This window comes from Oratosquilla oratoria, chromosome 4 (genome assembly GCF_046742065.1).
Source record: "Oratosquilla oratoria isolate Oo_2021 chromosome 4, ASM4674206v1, whole genome shotgun sequence".
Taxonomy (NCBI): Eukaryota; Metazoa; Arthropoda; class Malacostraca; order Stomatopoda; family Squillidae; genus Oratosquilla; species Oratosquilla oratoria.
Window position 1 is genome coordinate 13,672,047 of NC_134780.1, and position 11,686 is coordinate 13,683,732.

The following is an 11,686-nucleotide window of genomic DNA, read 5'->3' on the forward strand; positions in this document are numbered from 1 at the left end:
GGGAAGGACAGGAGGGATAGCACACACACCTTACGGCCGTCTGCCGTTGAGGGCGGACCCCCCCCTCCCCTCCCAGTTCCACGGAGGGAGGGCACCGGGACAGAAGGAGACCACGAGGAGCAGGACACAAGGAGGAGACGTGCGCCCGTCCGCAGCAGGACACAAAGGGGACTCGTCACACAAGGAGGAGACGTGCGCCCGTCCGCAGCAGGACACAAAGGGGACTCGTCACACAAGGAGGAGACGTGCGCCCGTCCGCAGCAGGACACAAACGGGGACTCGACACACAAGGAGGAGACGTGCGCCCGTCCGCACCAGGACAACAACGGGGACTCGTCACACAAGGAGGAGACGTGCGCCCGTCCGCAGCAGGACACAAAGGGGACTCTACCGGAAGGAGGAGACTACGCTCGAGGAGATCCTCGCGCCGCAGCGCGAGGAGTGGTGTAGTATATTGTAGTCTTGTAGTCTTGTAGACATCACGCTGGTGATAAGTATTATTTATTTATGTGTGGAGATGTAGATAGGATAGTGCTCTGTGTTATATCCAAATAAAAACACGTGTTGTGTTACCTTGGTGTTTCTTTCTCTCTCGCCCGAATTCTCAATAATACCGAGTATACAAACCATTTATTTGTACCCCCCTGACACTATTCTTGACTGTCCATTGTGGTCCTTCTCCTTTCCTCTGAGTTTCGAAGTTTCGAAGTTTCGGAATTTTGAAGCTTCAGAGTTTCGAACTTCAATTACGCAAGTCAGTAATACTCTCGCAAACCACTCCGTTCCTTCCAACTGTAATTGATTTATCAGTTAATCAATTGTTTATGTACATGTATAATTCAGCCGAAATTTATGAGTTACAAGTGATCAGTGACAGTGTGTATGTGTATGTGTATGTATGTATGTGTGTGTGTGTGTTTGCGTGTATGTGTGTATGCGTATTTTTGTGCCTGTGTGTATGTGTGCCTGTTTATGTGTGCTCATGTATGTGCGAACGCGCGCGCGTGTGTTTGGAAAACAACTCTCGATTGATGAGAAAGGTGTGCCGGGGTTGGGTGGTGTTGGTAGGAATGTAGTCTTCTCACTTCCCCTCCCGGTCCCTGCGGTGCACATTTTTGCGTTTGAGCAAAGCACATCCTAGATTCCAGTCATGGTGTCTTTTAGAGCAGTCTGGGCGCTTTGCTTGCAGGTTTGAAGAAGTACAGCTTTTTAAATTCCCTGTGCAGCTCTTCACCATGCGGTTCTGTCTGCAGATACTACTCGTGCACCTCTACTTTTCCTTGCATTTGGGATGATAGTAACTACAGACCTGACAATTATAGCAATGGGAGGGATGTACGTGTGAATATCGTATTTACCACCAGTCACCAAGATCTAACTTGCTAAACGGGTCCCCTTTGATGGTGGTGAAGATTTATTAAAGATTTGTTCAATTGACAGAGTACTCGTAAGCTTTCTGCAATGCCTCTGGGATAGAACTCAACCAATCCTAATCCATATTCGTTGGGAAAACCGTGGAATACCGTCTTGATGTCTCCTATGGATTCTGCTGTGTAATATTGCCGCGTTTACCATTCAACTTGTGTCTGTCCTTGTCATGCACATAATTTGGATTGTCTCCTGACGATGTTGTAGTCCTACTTCCATGTACACAGTAAACCGGCCCGTTGTCGATGATTAACACAATCTTGTGTGGATGTATCAGGCTGCCAGAAGAATTGTTCCTCTGTAATGAAGGTAGTTCCATACTACATAGGGTGCTGTTGCCAAAGGCTAGCAACCAAATACAACAGGATACTGCAATCTTTGAAAGCAGTGGCAGCAACAGTGACTCAGAAAATGTCTTGAAAGCAAAAAACGGTGTTTATTTCACCAAAAACACTCAAAATAAACCAGTAGATTGCCTGTAGATTTCCATAGCTTGTTGATCATTTATTAAACCTACGGTATGATCCTGAAAGTTCCTAGGCATCATTTCTGCACCCCACGCCTTTATAATATTCCCGGTCTGAAAAAAAAAAAAAAAAAAAAAAAAAAAAATATATATATATATATATATATATATATATATATATATATATATATATATATATATATATATATATATATATATATATCCCTTCGATATTATTATTAACGAAGCTGATTATAATGACAAATAAATAAATAAATAAAAAAATAAATCTGCAAAGTTATCATCTGTGTTAGGGAAGAAGTAGAAGTTGAAGTAATGTTAGGGAACTTCATAAATTTGGGCCAAATCGGCTGACCTAACGATTTCAGTCAGAATCCATGGGTTAGCCCTTTATTTTATTTATATATTTAATCATTTATTCTTTTTTTATTACATTATATTATAATATATTATATTATAATACATTATATTATATATTATATTATATCATATCATATTATATTATATTATGTTATATCATCCGTCATCCAGGAGGTGCTCAGATAAGAGGGAAGGTGGAGGGGTGTGGAGTGTATTCAGGGATGGAATGGGTAGAAATGATTTTATGCCTTTCCCTTTTTGGCTACCTCCCTTGTAAAGGGGAAAAAGCCTTGGTATATGTATGTATGTATGTTATATTATACTATATTATAATATATCTTATTATATTATAATATATTATATTATATTATATTATATATTATATTATAATATATTATATTATATTATATTATATTATATTATATTATATTATATTATATTATATTATATTATATTATATTATATTATATTATATTATATTATATTATATTATATCATATTATATTATACTATATTGTATTATATTGTATTATATTATACTGTTATTATTATTATTTTTTTTGGTCGATGGATAATTTTTGGGCACCATCTCAACCACAGGTCGAGGACCAACAGATTCTTGGACAAAACTCAGGCCAAAGGTGAAGGGGCCAGAGGCGGAAATCTGAAATGCAAAAATCCACTTTGAGCCTCAAATTTGGGTGGACTCCACACACATGTACCTTTGGCCTGAGTGGTGTCCAAGTGAAATGTGGGGGCCTCTTTACTGTCACAGTGCACAGTTTGGATGGGATCCGAGGAGCATGAATTTTCGATGTTTTCTACACGTGGAGCCTTGTCTCCTTGCACTAAAGCATCAAGCTATTAGCCAAAATATAGAAGTTATACTTTCTTTTAAGTTTTCTTTTATTCCAACTGTGGGTTCTTCGTAATTATATTATGTCATTCTGTTATCAGTTGTGTGGATCAGATCTTTGTGGTAAGACAGATATGTGAGAAAGCTATAGGAAAGGGGATGTTTTTTGGGCTTTTATGGATCTGGAAAAGGCTTATGATAGGGTAGACAGAAAGGCACTGTGGGAGGTTATGCAGATATACGGGATAGGAGGAAAGCTTCTGGGAGCTGTCAAGTGTTTTTATGAGAGTAGTAGAGCTTGTGTCAGGATTGGAAATGGAGAGAGTGAGTGGTTCGAGGTAAAGGTGGGACTTCGTCAAGGATGCGTTATGTCGCCCTGGCTGTTCAACTTATTCATGGATGGGGTGGTGCGAGAGGTAAATGGAAGAGTAGTGGGCAAGGGATTGGAGATGGTTAAAGAAAATGGAGAAAAGTGGGAGGTGAGCCAGCTGTTGTTTGCGGACGACACTGCGCTTGTGGCAGGATCGGAGGAGGGATTGAGGAAGTTGGTGGCAGAGTTTGGGAGAGTATGTGATAGAAGAAAGCTAAAGATAAATGTGGGTAAAAGTAAGGTGATGAGATATACAAGGGGTGAAAGTGGCAGTAGACTGGAAGTGAGCATTAAGGGAGAGCGATTGGAGGAAGTGGATAGTTTTAGATACTTGGGTGCAAATGTGGCAGGAAAAGGTGGAGTGAAGGTGGAGGTAGAATGTAGATTGAGAGAAGCGAGTAAATACCTTGGTGGATTAAAGAGTGTAATGAGAAATAGACATTTGGGAATGGATGCGAAGAGGAGACTGTATGAAGGAGTGATTGTGCCAACAGCACTGTATGGGGTAGAAACATGGAACATAAGAGAGGAAGAGAGAAGGAGTTTGAATGTGTTTGAGATGAGGTGTCTGAGAAGTATGATGGGGGTTACTAGGCTAGATAGAGTGAGAAATGAGGAGGTGAGGAGAAGAACAGGGGTGGAAAAGGAGCTGGGAGATAGGGTTGATGAAAGAATATTGGGATGGTTTGGACACATGGAAAGAATGAGTGAAGAAAGACTAGTAAAAGAGGTATGGAAGGCAGATGTGGAGGGAGTGAACATGAGGGGACGTCCTAGGATGAGGTGGATGGATGGGGTGAAGGGGGCTTTGGGGAAGTGGGGAATGTCTGTTGAGGAAGGACGGGAGAGGACAGAAGACAGGGGTGAATGGAGAATGGTTGTATATGGATGATGTTGTGATTGCATGAGGTGGAATGGGCGGGGGGGGAGGTGAGGTAGTATGTGTGAGCAAAAGTTGACACAGCCCGAAGGGATTTCTCCCCGTCTTCTCCTTTTATGCAATGGGGGGACGGAGAGGGGGGTCGCCGATTTAATGAAGCGGCCTTTTTGTGGATGTGCTGTGTCTTGCGACACTGCTTCTGACCCAGGGCAGTGGACAAGGTGCAGGGATGACCCGTCATCCAGGAGGTGCTAAGATAAGAGGGAGGGTGGAGGGGTGTGGAGTGTATTCAGGAATGGAATGGGTGGAAATGATTTTATGCCTTTCCCTTTTTGGCTACCTCCCTTGTAAGGGGGAAAAAGCCTTGGTATATGTATGTATGTTATCAGTAGTCACTAATCTTTGAAAATGTTCACAATACAACCTGGGCTCATCTATATTTCATGCAATATTACTAAAAAATCTACAATAAAAACTGTTACATAGGGAGCACTCATACTATGTAGTGTCCAATGTCCATAGACTGAATCAGGTTACTGTAGAAAATTTGTGTGTTTTCATTTAGGAACAGACGGTAAAAACCCCAGTACACATATAAACACATGGATTCATAGGAAATTTATTCAGGAATACTAAGAATAATTATTTTTTGTATAAATACAATATTTTTTTATCAATTGAGATATGTTACCCCATCCCCCAAACTCTAAAAAGTTCATTCATAGTCTTGAGTTTTATCAAAGTCATACGATTACTAGTTTCACAATTTAATGATATACTATATTTTTTCATAAAAAGATTATGGTTATAAGTTTTTATACGAGATAATTTAATTCTTGATGTAAAATTCTAATTTCTTGTACTTACTCATTCATTACTTGTTAATATATATAGAAATATATCAGCTAGCAGTTGTTGATAATCTGGGTCACATAGGCACTTGGTGGGTAATTTATTAATACTCGAATATTTCTACATAATTATTTAAATTTTGGCATCATACACTCATAAGGTAAGCCCAATATGGTTGAAAACATAAAATGCTTAATCAATAACTTCTAAATCAAATACATAACCTAATAGTTATAATAATTCCGTAGATCATCCACATCTTCCACGTCTTCTAAACTTTCTGCACCACTTGAGGTAGATGCTTGGTTCTCACAGTCAACAAATTTACATATAGTGCACTGGAGGCCATTTGCTACACATATACATCTTGGGAGTGGGCACATCTTTGGACAGTTACATGATAGTAGATCTAGGCCATTAGGGGCTGGCTGTCCTTCCATCCAGTGCACCACCAAACGATCAACTCCAGCTTACTTTTCTATTTTCCAATCTTTGCCAACATGGCCTGGCACCTGTGGATCCTTTTCCAGACACCTCTTTCATATCCTTCGCTGTGCGTGCTTATTTAAACAGTCCTTGCATGGTGGAAGTTGGTGATTTTCAATTTAATTTGTTTTGCCACAGAAAAGGCGATATCTTAACTCATTGACCTTGATGGCTGATGCCTTGGGTGCATACAGGCGACAAATACATATCTCTAGTTAGTACCACTATGCCATTGACTCTGTGTGATGTACCCTTGCCAGTAAAAGTTTCCTCAAGCTTATCAATATTGTCCCGTACCAGGTTAATGAAAACATGAGGCTTGATGGAAGTTGGAAGCACAACTCTCTGGTTTGAGACTGCTGTTAGCTTTTGAAGACACAGTGCTGTCTTATTTCCTCTAATCTAGAATAACATATCCAATGCCCAAGTTTGTTTAATATGTGTATGAGGTCAGTGTTTTCTGTCAGCAATTTATTTACATATGGAAGTAGACGGTGTTTTGCTAGTTACTTCATATCTAATTCTTCACTACTCTACTATGGAGGTCTATCCAATCACTGCAATACATGAAACAGATAAAAGTAATGTAAGCACCTCACAAGAAAAATACTGGGGCAAATATAAAATAAGCAGGTGTGTCAATAGTGATATAAAAATATGAGACAGCCTTTACACTTAAACTGTTGTTGTTTTATAGAATTATATTATAAGATTTCCTACAAAAAATAATTCTCACTTTCTCACCTTTGTCACCCGGCGCCTGGTAGGGTAATCCCTGTCAGCTAGCGGGCCTCGTCCTCCAATTGCAGATTTTCACCGTCAATTCATCTCTTTCTGGGTCTACCAACTGGTCTTCTTGTATTAGGCTTCCATGTCAATGCTTTTCTTGGAAATCTTTCTTAGTCCATTCTCATTACACGTCCGCACCACCCAAGTCTGTTTCTAGAATGATTTCTATAATATCTGTTATTCCAAGTTCCTCCCTTACATGTTTCTAATTGTCCATTTTTGTCGTCGCCCCTTTTATATTTCTAAGCACTTTCATCTCTGATGCTCCTATTTTTGACTTCATTTTAGCTAAGTGACCATGTTTCTGATCCATATATTAGAACTGGTCAGAGTATAGTATCATACATTATGATTTTCCATTTAACCAGTACATTTTTGTCCTTAATAAGTGGGTATAGTGCACCAAGATTTTGGTTAAATTTGTTGATTAATAGTTTCAATTTCTTGTCTGTTCTCCTCATCCATCTTGATATCCAAATAATTGAAATTTGTAACCTGTTTCAGCCTTTCATTTCAAATATTGAAAAATTAGCATTTCTATAACTTTATTTAATATTACTAGTAGCAAGGATCCGGCTTGTTATACATAAAACATACTTTCATTTTTCATCAAAATTGTAGTGCAAATGTTCCTCTAAAGATAAAATTAACAATAGAATATGTTTTATGAATTATTTTCTCTACTGATGTTCATTACTTCTGCTTTAGTGACATTGATTTTCATCCCCTTTTCAGTCATCACTATCCAATCTATTCTTCATAGATGGGATATAGTGATGATTGAAAAGAGGATGAAAATTAATGTAATTTAATCAGAAATAACGAACATCAGTAGAGAAAATAATTCATAAAACATATTCTATTGTTAATTTTATCTTTAGAGGAACATTTGCACTACAATTTTGATGAAAAATGAAAGTATGTTTTATGTATAACAAGCCGGATCCTTGCTACTAGTAATATTAAATAAAGTTATAGAAATGCTAATTTTTCAATGTTTTATACAAATACATAGTCTACGCCATAATAACTCCAATTTCCCCTAGATAAATGGTAAAATCAAGATAGTAACAAAATGTTTAAATCACATGTTTTATTTCTTGCTTTACGTTGCATACAAAAATGCGATTGGACATAGGTTTACAAACTGAGTGATAACCTTCATAAAGCTGCCACAGATCCAATGCTATTGCATTTTTCTAGCAATAGATGTGTATTACCTTGCCAAAAATCACTATGAGAATTATTCCTCCCCAGATGGTACCGGTAGCCAAAATTTGGGGTCCTAGCTCACGGACTACCACAGTCAAAAACGTCAACACAACATACGACCTCAACACTACAAATGTATACTATAACAAACCAGGCCCAAGAAAGGTCATACCCCAACAAATAAAAGAGGATATCAAGAAAGGGAATATAAAATGGACTTTTAGCAATCCTACATTCACAAAGGACTACATTTGGAATATGATAGCTCAGGATTTCTTAAGTTTAGACCATGAGGATATACAAATAATTTCACAAGAACAAAATCAAGCTCTAGAAATTGGGATGAACACACAGAGAGACCAAGGACACAACCATAGAAATGGACGTTCACAAATTAAAAATAATATAGCATTATGTGTTACACTGGTTCTTTAACAGACGCAATGAATTGACAGACATTACTACAAAAGAAATCCTGACATCATACTCCTCAACAGTACCGGGGTTAAGAACAACAACGAGATGAAGATATTTGGGTAAAAAGTATACCAGCATATAATGAATGATGAAATAAATCATGGAGTAGCCATTACTGTGAGACCAGACCTGCAACACAGAGCACTCATGGACTTTGAAGACTCTATCCTAGCTGTACAGATCGAAACAAGCAGAGGTCCCATTATAATATGTACCATGGGTACCTACCACCAAGGTGATCTTACTTCCTGGAACAATATTTCAACCAATTGCTCAGGCACAGAAAGCCTACCTACATCATGGGTGACCTAAATGCCCGCCACGCAATATTTGGACACAGCAACTACAACAGTACCGGTAAGGCGTTATACGATAACATAAGGAGATGGAAGATAAGACATTTAGGCCCAGACTTTCCAAACTGCATCAGACAAAACAGCGCCACAGCACCAGACTTGATACTCACGAATAACGCGGCAGTCATGAATATGCATATCATACTAGGAACACTGAGCACCAGTGTTATCACACAACCCAATCTGTAAAAATACAGATCAGAACTCTTCAAAGAAAACCTCAAGACGAAACAAGGACCTGATCTCAGAACACTCCATACAACATATAGACGATGCGGTGACAGAATGGTTTGAGGACATACAGGAAGAAATAGGGCACAGTATACCAATCACCTGTCAGAGAACATTTCCACACCCTCCACCAGCCATGCACTACTTCTACTCCAAACTCAACACAACAATATACATCAATATTAGACATAAGACAACAGGGACAGCTGTATCGCAGGTATAAATAAAATATATTTGATATCAGTAATGAAGGAAACTAAGGATATAATGCAGAATCAAAAGAGATTGTAAAAAGGGAACTAATAGAAAACCAACACTTACTACAACCACACGACCGCGTAAATTTCACCAGATTGACAAGCAACCACTACCTCACAGGACAAATCACAACCAAAGGATTCAAGAACAAATCTCCTGGAGAAAGCAAATAAAAAGGAAAACACCCACACACCTTTCGAACAACATGGTCGATAGATTAGCCCACATCTCGGCTAGTCTAGCCACAGAACATTTCCTAACACCATTAAAAAACGCCACAATTACCCTGATTCCAAAATCGGGAAAAACACAAAGTAGGGTAGAACATTTCAGACCAATCTCACAATTCGAGGTACCGGCAAAGACAATAGAAAAAGTAATCAACATGAGGCTAACACAGCATCTCGAAGAGGAAGAATTATACAACTCTAAACAATATAAATTTCGACAGCACCGTGAAACAACTATCGCCAATCCAAGAGCGTATGAACAGATCGCCAACGCAATATCAGCACAGCACCAATGTCCATTAGTACTTCGTGACGTCAGCAAAGCGTTCGGCAAGGTGTGGCATGATGGACTGAAGCTCAAAATAATTCGATTGATATAGACTCCTTCTCGGATTCCTAATAGGGCGACAGAGAGAATAAAATTAAAAGAACAAAAAGCGATCAAGTCCTCCTCAAGAGTGGTGTACCTCAAGGATCGTGTCTTTCGCCAACATTATACACGGTATACACAGCAGATATCCCCTTTCCCACGGCAAACAGTGACTACAAAATGATGGCGAAGCAAGCGGTAAGCCGGATAACGGGATTGAAAAGACAATGCAAAATAGAAGTCAATGAATTCAAATTCGAGGTGATCCCAGTTGCGAAGTTCATCCCGACACCAATAACACACTCGTTGCATTGAGAAATGGCCGTTAGGGCAGAGCACTGGGAGTCTCCCTGTGTTCCCACATATAATTATTTTATAATTTTATTTCATTTTATAATTTTATTTTATATTTTTATAGTGTTGCCACATATAATTATATTATAATTTTTTGTCACACACCACCACTGAAGTAAAAGTCAAAGCAAAGTTTTCTATACAAAGGTTTCGTTTCCTCGAGTCATAGACATGGCATATGAGCAAGAGAGAGTGACGTTGCCGCTACATCTATTCTCTGGCCCCACCCCCCTCACACTGCATTCAGTGTGAGCCGTGCGGGCCGTGTTATCTGTGGAGATGTGGCAACACCGGGAAATCTCCTAACCCCGTCTTAGCGGTCACTTCTCGTTGCGCTGACTATAGGAGATGAGACCGTAGAATACTCCAGATCTGACAAACTACTGGGACTCAAAGTAACCCAGCGGGGCATACTGACCCATGTCAGGCCTGACCCTATGTCAAGCCAAAGCCACCGACGCAAACATAAGGATATTTTAAGCAATATCTGAGGTCAAATTGTATCTATACAAATCCTTGGTGAGGGATAATAATAGAATACTTATACGTCCTTCCCAACACTCTATCGAAAAACTAGCTACAGAAACAACAGAGCTTTCAAAACAACTTCCTCAGCCTTGCCTGCGATCAAACCCCACCATTTCATGAAACAATCGAAGAAATCCACGAAGGAACCAACAGGAAACCTCTCAGCATCAGACTCTACCGTATGGCGAATCAAATGTGGGACAAATTACTTTAAGACCTCACTACCCCAGAGCATCTGAAAGGAAACGAACGATAAGAAAGAGCACAACTCCATGCATGGTGGCCAAAAAGTCTATCAAGAGCCCAGACACTTTCACCACAACCAGTATACATTACATCAGACAAACCTAGTTGTTAGGTAAACTGCAATGGAAGTAAAGAAGAGGAAAAAAGAAGAAGAAAAAAAAAATAGGTTAGGCAGCTTAGCTACTCCCAATGAATACACAAGGGATGTCGTCCCCCTCTTTTCAACACACACTGTCCTTCCTTTGCAACTTTAAAACCCGACTATCAGGTCACGGTCATCTCCCTGGGATACTTAACTCTTTCATTGTTGAAAAAATAAATAAATGAAAATAGATAAATAAACAAATAAGTAAATAGATATAAATAAATAAATAATTTTATGAGGGATTAATGGTTGAAACCTTTAATCATATTCGATGGTACCTTGTCTTTTATTTGTATGGCCTATTTCTAACTTCTTTCTTGGTCTGTCAAATTCAGACTTGAACATCAACATTATGTGGCTAGTTTGTTACACTCTCGCACAGTAGATAACTTAGGGCCCGGTCACACCAAGCTTCCGACCTGCTTCCGACCACCGGCGACCAGGTGGTTGCCGGCCAGTTGCAGGTAGTCTTAGGAACTCGCTGGTAGTTAGTAATAAGATAGATAAATAGCTACATCGATATATATATATATATATATATATATATATATATACATATATATATATATATATATATATATAATATATTACAACACACACTGAATAGTCCCCGGTACATAGATTTTCATCTTATCAACCACATATATATTTTTTTAATTTCAATTCTTTGCATAGGTTTTGTGTTGCCCACCGATCGCTTGATTTTCGTTCGAAGGTGGTCGGAAACAGGTCGTAAGCTTAGTGTGACTAGGGCTTATCGTCACCCAAGTC